Source organism: Pipistrellus hanaki (assembly GCF_964339955.1).
Source record: "Pipistrellus hanaki genome assembly, chromosome: 5".
NCBI classification, from domain to species: domain Eukaryota; kingdom Metazoa; phylum Chordata; class Mammalia; order Chiroptera; family Vespertilionidae; genus Pipistrellus; species Pipistrellus hanaki.
In genome coordinates this window covers 39,784,392-39,797,751 of record NC_140507.1, presented here as the reverse complement: position 1 = coordinate 39,797,751, position 13,360 = coordinate 39,784,392, and the positions used below count along the sequence as shown (strand labels likewise).

At 33.8% G+C, this 13,360-nt stretch overlaps 1 pseudogene across 1 annotated transcript; it reads right to left on the bottom strand.

Annotated features, from left to right (window-relative positions):
- Positions 1-211: 211 nt before the first annotated feature.
- Positions 212-624, bottom strand: LOC311623915 (small ribosomal subunit protein uS8-like; annotated as a pseudogene). The gene has a single exon. The product of its transcript is annotated as a small ribosomal subunit protein uS8-like (transcript).
- Positions 625-13,360: the final 12,736 nt, after the last annotated feature.

Below are 13,360 nucleotides of genomic sequence, written 5' to 3'. Positions count from 1 at the left end.
CACCATTAAATAGGGTTTATCATTACCAACAGCAGAAAAGAAATAGAGAGGTAGAATAGCTTGTTTCACTGTTTATAAGAGGCAGAGCCAGAAGAATATGATTCTATTAACACTGCTTCATTTAATATATGTCCATTTTCAGAAGTAATCCTGAGATAGCTCATTTTTTTTTTCCTGTGAGGCATTTTATTTCCACATATGCATTACATCCCTAGAAAAAGAATCCCAGGATGTTCCCTCCTGTGTGTTTTCATCTTGCTTCTTCATGGTCCATGATGCCTGCTGAGGTGGTCAGTACAATGAAACCAAACTGACGGGAAACCAACCAAGCAAGTTGTTCTGCCATTTTTCTAGATCTTTGAGTGGCACATCAAATCTGGAGCTGATTACTCCACACTTGTTCAACCTGCCTGTGAGGTTCACAACAATTTTCCCAGCTCTGTGGTAATCAATAATTTCAAATTCGCCAATGTAACCATGCTTCATCATCACAGTCAGAAACCGGACGATGACTTTGGAGCACGGCCTAATGAGAACCTGGCGTTTGCCTCACTTTTCGGCACTGTTGATGCTCTTCAGAGTATCAGCCAGGACATTCATGCGCACCATTGTGGCGGCACAGACCGATGGCGGAAAGAGGACGGGAGGGGCGAGCGCAGGGAGTTATGGGCTGAGAGCTCATTTTATGTGTCACCTTGGTTGAACCATTGTGCTCATACATGAGATCAAACTTTTCAAACGTTTCCATGAGGCTGTTTTTTTGCACTAGACTAGCATTTAAATTGGTTGCATTTGAGTAAAGCAGATTGCCCTCCATCATGTACTTAGGCCTCATCCAATCATTTGAAGGCCTGAATAGGAAAAAAATGTTGACCTCCACAAGAAGGAACTACCCAGCAGAGAGCCTCTCTCTCTCTCTCTCTCTCTCTCTCTCTCTCTCTCTCTCTCTCTCTCTCTCTCTCTCTATTAGTTCTTCCTCTGGATCACTTGACTAAAGCAAATGCTGAAAATTACGCATGTATTTGTGAGATCCAAGAATTGCTTTTTTTTTTTCCCTTTTACCAATGCTCTTCCTCTTTCTATTTTCTTCCTTTTCTTTCCTCTTCTCCTTCTTTCTCTTTTTTTTTCTAAAGAATGACATGATTTTGTCATAGAAAGTAACCTCATGCCTTTTTACTCATAATCTCTATTACGTTTATTTCATTACTGCATTCATTCCTCTTGTCCAAACAAGAAGAAATCTGGAGTAAGGCTTCACTTTCAACTGTCCTTAGGTAAGGCCTGATCTGTCTCTATCACTTTAAATCTATTCCAAACCATTATTTGTGTTTTCTACTTCTTTCATTTTCAAAGGAGGTCATATTTATATCTTACATTTACATGCTAAATCTTACCCCTTATCAATAATTGTCTCAATCTCTTTTAAATCTTCAAATCTTTACTTCTAGTTAACATTTTGTTTTCAATCTGTACTTTAAAGCCGCATTCACATGAGGGTCTTGGCTTATGGATTACTGATAGGCAGGTTCTGTCAGATGGAAATTTAACTGCCTTCCCTGGTCCTTACCTAGTTTTTTTATTGTGGGGTTTAAGTTGTAGGCATAAAGTCTTCAATAAACAAGGTACAATATTATTATGCATTAACATGGCAAGCTCATCCATCTGGAAATTTTAGGTCTCCTCTATACCCTGATTAAGGTTCCTGTCACCAGGCTAAAAGGGAGGTACTAATAATTCCTGACCTTATTACTATTTTTTAAAGCATTGGAGCTTTATCTTCTTCAGCTGGTTAAGTGGCTATAATGTTTTAAAGTTCTTGGATATTTGGTACTAATCTACTATTCTAAATAAAATATAAATTTTAGTATTACCACAGAGAGCATTTCTATATTTATACTTGTTCACATTTTCTTCTGACGTGTGGACATTTCAAAATAATGTTGTTGTCATCTGTAAGTTTCAAATTTGTTAAGGTAAAAGCTGAATAAAAAAGAATGTTGACACTTTTCAGTAATCTATTTTGATTAAATGAAACCTTAACCAAAACTAGTGCCATATTTTTAATAAATCATTCTGGCCTCTAGGCTAATCAGAATATCTGTCTTGGATGACAGATATTCTTAGTTCAACAATTATGATAAAGTGGCCATAATAAGGACTGATAAAAGAAGAGCTATTAGCCTTTAAGTCTGCCTAAAGAAAGGCTATTTCTCTTTATTTTTGGATCTTCAATTCTTAACATAAATCTCTAAATATATTTAAAGACACAATTCAAAGCTTTCCCATTCCTCATGCTTACTTCACAACCCTTTCTATATTCTACTTTGTTCTAGATACTATTTTAAGTTAAGAAATTAATCAAAGACTCAATCTAAAATCAACTCAAAACCTTAATATATTTGCTAATCACACTTTCTTTGGACCATCAAAGATAATGAGGTAATTGAGCTTGTAATAGAACTTACTTATTTTCAAGACAATGGAAATTTTCAGAATCACTAGACCAAATCCTTCAATTTCTAAACAATGAAATTGAGACACAGAACACTAACTTAGTTCAGGTTATATTTTTAAATTTGGCAAAGTCAATAGTACAGGCAATTTGTTTGCTTATTTATTTATTTTGCTTATAGTTCTTTATACTTTTACCTAAATTATTCCCCTTCCACAACATTAAATATGTTATTGAGAAAACAAAAAAACTTAGTAATTTACTCTTTACAGAGATAACTGGGCACTGATTGCATTTTTTTTTTCTTGAAAGAGAAAATTGTTCCACAGTTTTATAAGTATGTTAAACTTAAACATTAAAATTTCTTAAAAACAAAATTAAGTATTTGCCAATTCAAGTTCTGATTATATTCATTTAAATTATGAATGTATTTTAGAGTTACATATTTTTAAGACTTGATAATTTATAGTGTAAAAATTTGGAGAAAAGATAAGGAAGCTTCAAATGGTAATGCATTTCATATTTTTAATGTAGTTCTTTAAGCCAATATGTTTAGCTTTACCTCCTTCATAACCTTTAAAAATCAATGTCTATGATGTGTTAGTAATAAGCTACTTAATTTCAAATACTTACAAATTTACATGGTTTACAACTGGGTTTTTCCATATTTAAAAGGCATTTCTTTCATAACTCCTTTTAGATTCCTAACAGAAGGACACCTTGTGCCAATTTAAAAAAAAATGGGAGTAACTAGATTTATTTACATTCTAAAAACATTAAATTGGATGAATGGTACATATAGCTTACATATGACCTTTGGAAAAATTAACAATACAGCAAAATGATCAGGACAAAGGAATGTCCTTCAACCTCATGCAATTCTCAAGGATATGTCATACTTTTAATGTATGAATAATTTAGTTAAATGAAAATTGCTATTCTCTTTCTCCAGTAATTTTGAGCTCTCTAGTTATAATTATACATGGCCTTGGCCTCTCAAGCATCCAGTTATGAAAGATTCAGTCTTTGCCTGATAAATCTGACACTTTATTTGGCAGAATTTAATAAGCTGAAGAGTTGAGAAGATACCAGGCAAGCTTCATGAAAGAGAGAGACACACAGAATAATAGGATAGGTATAAAAGAGGACACAGAGTAACAAAAAAGGAAAAACAAAGTTTTAAAAATAGAAAAAACAAGAACAAGGGAAGAGAAAATACCAAAATCACATTGGACTTATGGCAGCATGTGAGATAATGACCAATACGTATGGGATGTTTAATAGTTTGGATTCTTATGTACACTCCATGGTGAAAGTCATTTAATTTTCAGAACAATTCTAAAATACACATATATTCATTTCTATGTTCACATAAAATTTGGATACACAAAGAAGTAATATAAAATTCTCAAGTCCTTAACACCAAATATTTCATATTACTTGGATAAAAAAGTAGAAGAGGTTATTTCACTATTTAATTATTAGAGTTTCTTTCCCTAAATATAAAAATTCTAAACTCTCAAACTTAGCTCATACACTTACACATAAGCATACATACACAAACTCTGACTCCCATGTATGCATCAAAATATGTCCCCTGGGTGTCATTGACAATGTGTACCTTTACTCACTTGTTCCACTGAACCTATAAGAAAACAAAAAGTTTTCCTCTAAGGTATCCTTGAGGTTTAGCAGGAACAAGCTTCTGGTTTATTAGTATTCCAATCAAAATACCACTTTGACCATCTCCAACAACCAAATTTTGCTTGATTTTATAACTAAAGTTTAGTTTTATTTCATAGAAATATAGACAATAGAAGAAAACTAACAGTAAGTGATGCCTTGCCATAGGCTCTGAATACTCTCTCTCTCTCTCTCTCTCTCTCTCTCTCTCTCTCTCTCTCTCTCTCTCTCTCTCTGTTATAATTGCTAAATTTATGTCCCAGGTATATTACACTATTATAAAAACGAGCTAAAGAGTACCTGGTGCTCTTATTGAAATAGTTTCCCAATTATTCAATTGAAAATTCTGCTTTTTATACTATATTTTAAAGAAATTTTTAATCTGTTCTGTGTAGTACCATCGATCATTCCATAGACACAATTATGTAAATAAAATACAGTTTATAAATTATAGGTAAATCTAGGGGGGAAAAGAAAATCTATGATTATGCTAATAATAAAAGATCAGTTCATTAGTGGACCAGAGATAGCAATGGATTTCTGGAAAACTGAAACTAAATAGAATTATATTGGCAGATAAAGAAAGTAGATAAAGGAACAGCTGGAGAAAATTGCCAAGAAGGTCACTGCCAATTGTCTAGGTTAAACCCCAGGGAGACACAACCTAGAAGGATGTAGGGAGAATTAAAATGAATTGTGACAAATCAAAACATTGGAACCTCAAGAAAACAGCTGGAGAATACTCAAATTCATATGTTAATACTTCATTTCTTATTTAGTGATATTTAGAGGTGGGAGCTCTAGGAGAGATTAGGTCATGAATGAAATTAGTGTCCTAATAATAGAGGTCTCAGAGAGGTCCCTCCTCCCTCCTACTATATGAAATTACAGTGAAGAGATGGTAGTCTGGGAACCCTGAAGCAGGTCCTTAGAAAACACAGAATCTGATGACGTCTTAATTTTGGACTCCCCAGGCCCTACAACTGATAGAAGCCAATCTCTGTTGTTTATAATCTATCTTATCCATAGCATTATTTTATAGCAGCATAAATGGACTAAGATATCATCTCAAAGTTGATGAGATGATTTAAAAAATTCTTAGCTTTTTTACAAAACTAATTCCTCCAATGATGTTTAGTTTATTAGTGCAAAGGAAGAGATCACTTCCTAAAACAAAACTAAAATTTATTTTAAATATATTTTTATTGATTTCAGAGAGGAAGGGAGAGGGATAGAGAGATAAAAACATTAATGAGAGAGAATCCTACTGAGGATTGAGACTGCAACCCAGGTATGTGCTCTTGACCAGAATCGAACCTGGGATCCTTCAGTCCACAGGGCAATGCTCTATCCACTGAGTCAAACCAGTAAGGACAACAGAACTACAATTTAAACTGAACATTTATTTTTCTTGAATAGACCATAAGGAGTAATCCCATCATGACTCATTCTTGATAATCTATCAACACACAGATCCCAAGACTCAAGTAATTTCTTACTATATAGATACATGATCCAGTACACACCTTAGGATAATCCACTATCTTCCTAACCAATCCCTAAAATTTTGTCATTTCAACTCATGGTCTGTTTCAACTCATGGTCTAGCGTCAACAAAATCTCCTAAAACACAAAGATATTTTCAATGTTCACTTAACTTCTTTGCTGTTCCCTAGGAATACTTCTTCACTTTTGAGGCTACACACAGACACACACACACACACACACACACACACACACACACACACACTTTAGATTCCATTATTCATCAGTTATGATCACTCCCTTCTAAGTCTTTATTCAATGAACTCACCAATCTCCAGGGTGGTGATTCCATACTTCTTCACGTTCAGCCATAACATCATCATGGCCATTCTTAGCTGATAACCTTGCTCCTTATTTCACTGCAGGAAAAACAATCAAACAAACAAACAAAAACTTAGAAGAGGATTTCACAAAACACACCAGTTTATCCGAATTCTTTTTAAAAGTAGTAAAAGCATTGGAATCATCACTGACTTTTCTGCCTCTTAACTTAGATGAAGTCTATGAGTAAATCTTGCCATCTTTACATGTAAAAGAGATCCTAATTCCAAGTCATTTTATAGAGACAGTATATTATTGATTATAAAAAACTGACAAAGCTGATACAATAAAGGTAAATTACATGTTTTCTCATAAAAATACATAGAAAAATATTACACAAGTATGAAAAAATAAAATGAATTAATAAATAAACAGGGTGATACATGATGAATAATTTTATTTGAATAATACAAAAATAGTTTAACATTGAAAAATTGATTAATATAATCCATCACATTAACAAAAAACACACAGAGTAAAAATAGTGATAAAGTTGGTAAGATAGGAATGTCTTTGGAAAAATTCATAACTTATTTAGGACGTAAAACAAATAATTTTACTAAACTAAAAATGGCCATGAGATTTTTAATCTGACATTCTACTAAAAAGTATTAAAACAAATTTTAATAATCATTATGCTTAATAGTGAGATGATAACCAATTTATTATTATTGCACTGAAAGTTATAGTCAATATAATTTTAGATGAAAGGTTATCAACTATTTAGGAATAAATATAACAAAAACAAGACTTATGAATTTAAAAATTACAAAACTTTATTGAGATAAATTTAAGGTATATAGAGAGGGCTATATCTTATTCATTTTAAAATACTCAATGATAGATATATTGGATCTGTATCTATATGTAAAAGCCTAAGCAACCATTAGACCATTCAACCAGTAGCTATAACATGCACTGATCATCAGGGGGCAGATGTTCAAAGCACAGGCATGGAAATATAGAATAGACTAATGAATCTCAGAGGGAAGGGGTGAGGGAGAAGGCGGGAAGATATTAACCAAATATCTTATATCCATACTAGAGTCCTGGTGCATGGATTCATACACTGGTGGAGTCCCTTGGCTTGGCCTGTGGGATTGGGCAGAAACTCGCCTGGTACATGGATTCATGCACTGGTGGGGTCTCTCAGCCTGGCCTGCAGGGATCAGGCCAAACCAGCAGTCCAACATCCACCTAGGGATCCCCAATTGTGAGAGGGCACAGGTCAGGCCAAGGGACCCCACTGGTGCAGAATCTGTGCACAGGGCCAATAGTATGTATATGTATTTAGTTTTGATGTGTATATATATTCATTCAATTTGGAAATATATATTTATACATACACAAACATAGAGATGTTTAATTTGGAGATTATATATAATGTGCATATAGATATGTATATATATATATGACATAAAAATAATGAAATATAAAGGATAAAAGTGATAAAGTAGAACATATTAAAATCAAGTACTAATTGCATCATCATATACCATTAATAGAGTGCATTGGTCAGAGAATGAAGTAATATTTTCAATAAATATAATGAACAAAGGCTTAAATCTTAAATATATAAAGAATATTTATAAGTTAGTACAAGCAATTCTGCCAATCCAACAAAAAACCTGCAAAAGACTTAAGCTTTTAATTCACTAGAGAGAATATGCAAATGGTCTAAAAATTAGAAAGATACAAAATTACATTAGTCATTAGGGGCAAACAAATTAAAATGCAGTATGTCACTGCTGCCCACCCAAATGAATGGCAGATATAACAAGAGATAGACAATACCAAGAGTAGGTGAGGATGTGGAGTCATTAGGCTATACATGCACTGCAGGTAGGAATAAATTACATAGATATTTTAAGAAGTGTTTGGCAATATTTACTCAAGTTGAAATATGCATACCTTATGATCTAAAAATTTATTCCTAGGGTATAACAACAACCATGTGTATATGCATTCGCCCAAAAGCATTTACAACAATAATCATAGCAGGATTTTCATAATAACTCTAAGTAGGAAGCAATCTAAATGCCCAATAGCATATTCAGACAAAAAGATAATATAAAGTTAGAGAAATGAAATGAATAAAAAATTCAACAACTAGCAACAGCAGGTATTTTTTTTTTTATCCCATACATAACTCTGTGGATGTTTGCTTTGTTAAAATTAATGAGTGGCACATATGAGATTTTTACACTTTCATCTATCCTCTGCAATAATTCACACACACACACACACACACACACACACAGGTGTCCATCTACTCTCAAGGAAACAACCACATAAACTTTTATAATGGAAGTCACACTTCTATATAACATAAAATCCTCCAGTGGCTTCCCACCTCCATCAGATGAAAATCCAGTCCTAGCCACAGCTTTCAAAATCCTGAACAATGGGACTTCTGCTTGACTCTCAACTCATTGCTACAATCCTCCTCATTGATCATGCTGCCTGCCACACCGGCTGGCTTGCTCTCTTCCAAATATGACAAACAAGCTCCCCATTGAGCGATCACCCCTGTGTTGAATACTCATTCACAAACAGCGACAAGATGGACTTCTCTCATCATCTTGTGTTTGAGTCTCCCCTGTAAGCCGGGCTGAGGCCTTCACTCGCCTCCCTACTCAAGAACCTGCTCACTGCCATCACTCTCTCTGCCTGTGCACTACTTTGCTTTCAAAGAATGCATGATCGCATACATCTGATATATTATCTCAGTAATTTTTTTTCCACCGTGTAGAAGTTTTCATTAAAGCAGGTATTCATTTTATTCACAAATTATTTCCCAGAATTTACAATCATACCTCACACATTTATTGAATGAATGAATAAATTACCTCACAACTGGGAGGCAGGAAATGAGAAGAAAACCACTTAAATGCATTTAACTCCTCATCTTTCATAGCAGAGGTAAACTATTTTAAAATTGTTATTTAAACAATGAAAAACATTAGATTCATGGCCAAGAAACTAAAAAGCAGATCTTAAAAGCAGAAAAAGTGAAAAATGGGCACCTACAGAGACAAGAATTTATAAGTGGCTACTGGTAGCAGGGAGATGTTCTATTTTAGCCTTTGGCAGAATATTATTTCTTAAATCATATAAATTTTAAAATTTTTAAAAAACATATAGAGAATCTATAATGATATCCTGTTTATTTTCTGATACTTGCAATTTGTGACTTCTCACTTTTTTTCTTAGCCTTGCTAGAGGTTTATTAATTATATTATTGATTTCAAAAAATCAGCTGTTGGTTTTGTTTTCTCCCTATTGATTTTCTGGTTTCAATTTCATTGACTTTTGGTATAATTCTTTTCATGTATAATGTAATTTAGAAGAAATGTTGGCCATTTTATGGGTTTATCATTTTCTAAAAAATTTTTCTTTGCACTGGCCAAAGAGTCAGACAATATCTAACATATAGTAGTGTAGTAGTGGTTGCTTACTAATTAATAATCCAATAAATAGAACCCAATAAATAAAAAATAGAAATAGAGATTTAGACAAAAAATTTGTGTGTGTGTGTGTGTGTGTGTTTTAATTGTTTAGTGTGTTTGATGTATCTCTAAAAAAACACTACCAGTTAGAAGAGATACAATAATATATCACTCAATTTAATACCTGGCACATGGAAGACAATCAATAAATGCTGCTGAATGAAGAAAAAGCAGGTTTACAAAGAGTAGAGAAATATTCTTGTTCAGGTAGTACATGGCTCTACTTATTGAGATGTTGAGATTTCTTAGCTTTGCCTCTGAGATTGTTGGGAAGACAACACAAAAAAAATAATGGGCTCTGTACTGGACATTATACATGCCTAATTAACAGTTGTTGACATTGACATCGGCACTATACCAATGTGTAGAAACATTTCTACATAGATAAATACTTATGATAGAACAGTTATGTATTAAACAGTAATACATGTTACATATATGAAAACAAATAAGTTCATCTATTATATAGGATTATGCCGATATGATTACTTACATTATTGATAAATATTGATGACTTGAGTCTATAAATTCGTCTTTATTTATTTATGTAATAACTGGTAAATAATTTCAAGTACTTGTCAAACATCTGTCTAAGTTTTACATGTAGAAAGGAAAAGACTGTGACCTCAAAATGCTTACTTAACACAGCCTTAAGTAATAACAGACATTTAGAAAAATAAATATTTAGAAAACCAAAAAGTCATAAATGATGCTAGATTAATTTAACTCAACATAATGCTTTTCAAATTTCATTTTAAATTTATATCTAAATAAAGTTTTATAAAGCAATTAAGAAATGATTTACATTTAATTACTGTGTGAGTACATATCATGATCTCCCAATATTTCTTTCTTTCATTGTTATCATGTCTAAAATTTTTCAAAATATGGCAAGAAGACATTTCTCTTTTGACATGAATATAATGGAAAACTGTCAAAATGAAAATAAAAGCCACCCTTTAAAACATGGTTCCCTCAATTATTTTTGTGACAACTAAGCAAGTAAGGCAATGGTTAAATATAAATTTAGGGGAAAACGTAAGCATGAGAAAACAAAATATATTGCAATGATCAAATATAAAACTGATACTCAAACAGCCTCTTTTGCCAAAAGCTCTGTCATCTAGAAAATGAGATGATTTGACAAAATAGCATCTCTGTAACATAATAACTGAGATCAAGAAGAGTTCTCTTTCAGAGGAGAAATTACTGAGTCTTCACTGCGGTCCTTTGTTGCCACCAGGAATGGGCTGCTGTGAGGACACTCCTATGGAGCTGCTGTTCCACCTATTTCACCTTTGGATTGTTCATGCTTTTAAAATTAGTTCATCTCTGATCAAAGGAAAACATGCTGTTTCACGAGGAAACAATTTCTAAAGTAAATATCGTAAAAATGTATATGACTTGCTGATGCTGATGTGGATGTGGATCTGGAGAGAGCTAACATTTTCTAGCCATTTGATAATCATTCAGTAAGTAATGCTCTTATCTCATACTATTATAATTAGCCTAGGTAAAAATTCTTAAAAATAATATGAGCTATGAGTTTAACTTTGAAAGCGCCATTAAGTTTAGTGTCACAACTAGGCTTAGCTTTCAAAGAAACATAAAATAATTCATTACGTTTTGAAACTTTGGGTGATTTTAAGCATATTCTAATAATCTTCCCTCATGCAAACGACGTTAGCACTTTTTAAGTCATATTTTCAAAAAAAAAAAAAAAAAGTCAGTTGCCTTCAGAAATACAGAATTTAATCAATTTTATCCTATATAATAAAAGTGTAGAAGGCAAATTATCCCCTCAGCCAGAGTTCTTCAGGGAGCTCGACCAGGGGGCGGGCTGACTGGGGGAAGGGAAGGGAACACTGGCATTGGCAGGCAGTTGGGGGAAGGAAGGGATGCCCCAGCCAGTGGCCTGCAGCTGCTAGGGACACTACCAGTGCATGATTTTCATGATTTTCATGATTTTCATGCACTGGGCCTCTAGTATCTTATACTATCCTAGCTTCCACAAACACAAGAATATTAACAAAGCAAAAATTTTCAACAAGATTTCTTAACTTGCACATTGATACAGCCTATAGTCTGTTCCTCTGCCAACTTGTAAGAACACATGAACAAAGTTTGAGGAAATCTGCATCGCAGTGATATTATTCTGCTAAAAAGCACCCCAAAATCAAGTAATTTGAACATGGTAAAAAAAAAAATGCCAAGGATTTACTTCATATAAATAAGCAAGCCGTGAGATGAAAATGAGCGTGGATCTAATCTAAGGTGGCTCTTCCAAAAGTAAGAGGAAGAAAAGAAAGAAACCTGTTATTTTATATCTAACACCTACTATAACCAGGTGTTGCTTGCGGATCTGAGTAGAAGGAATCAAAACAAATATAAGAAAGTAAACCTCTAGCTTCCTAAAGTTTACATTCCAGTTTGCGGAGGGGATGATGGCAAGAGAGAGTAAAAAATTAAAATTTATGTTAGCAAGTCATACAGAATAAGTGGTGATGAGTGCTAAGGAGAAAAACACCTGGCTTGGAGATAAGGCTTGTCAATAAAGGGGTGGCAATTTTAAAGAGGGTCTACCTAGACTAGAGCTTCTGGAGAAGTGAGGCCAAAGGAAAAGAAACACCTGAGGAGGTGTGTGAACATGACCATAACTGGGGAAAAAACATTGCAGGCAATGAGTTTTGAAGCTACTGGATGATTTTTGGCTTAATATTAATGTAGATTATATATCTCAATACAGAATCAAGGACAACAACTTATGTATGGACAAAAGATGGGTGAGGACAAACAGAAAAAACAAATAAGAGGATACTGCAGAAATTCAGGAGAAAGGAAATTTGACTTGTACCAGGGTGCTGGAGATGGAGGTAGTTTGTTAGAAGTTTTCTGAGTCTGGGTATTTTTCAAAACATAGGTCAGAGAGAATTTGATGTGGTGTACAAGAGAGAAATTAGTCAAAAAGGATTCTCAAACCATAGCCTAAGAAACTGGAAGAATAGAATGGTCAATAACAGAAATTGGTAAAACTTGCAACAGTGAGTTTTCTTCTAAGAAAAAAGAGAGCATAGTTTGGGGCAAGTTAATTTTAAACTCTATTAATCATCCCAGTGAAGATGTTGAATTGCCATTGGTGTATAAGACCAGAAATCAGAGGAGAGTTCTGAAGACATACACATTTGGGTTATTAGTATATAAAGAATGTATGGGGTATAAAGCCACGATAATTAAACACAATGTGAAAGGACTTACTGTAAAATTAACTCACAAAGACAGATAGTGGCTAGCCCAGTGTTTCCCAACCTTCTCTCATGATGAGAATCACCTGGTGGAGTTGTTAAAACACAGATTCCTGAATCCCAACTAAGAAGTGCTAAACTAGAATTTTTGGGAACATATAGGTAAAATTGTATACTTAACTAGTGCTCTAAGACAGATTTTATATACAGAGCACTAAGTTAGGTATGCAATTTTACCTATATGTTCTCAAAAATTCTAGTTTAGCACTTCTTAGTTGGGATTCAGGAATCTGTGTTTTAACAACTCCACCAGGTGATTATCATCATGAGAGAAGGTTGGGAAACACTGGGCTAGACACTCAGGCAAAAGAGGTCTCTGATCTGAAGAGGAACCTGAGATATGGGTGAGAGGGCCGGCCAGAGAGTTAGGTGGAGAGTAGGGAGACTGTGGGATCATGGAAGTGAATGAAGCATTTCAAGGGGAAAGAGGGTTATTAGTGCTGCTGCTCAGTCACATAAAATAAACAGGGAGGAGTAACTATTGGTAACCTTGACAAAAGTAGTTTTCCTTGGAGATGTAAATCTGACAGCTGGTGTCTGGCGGTTCC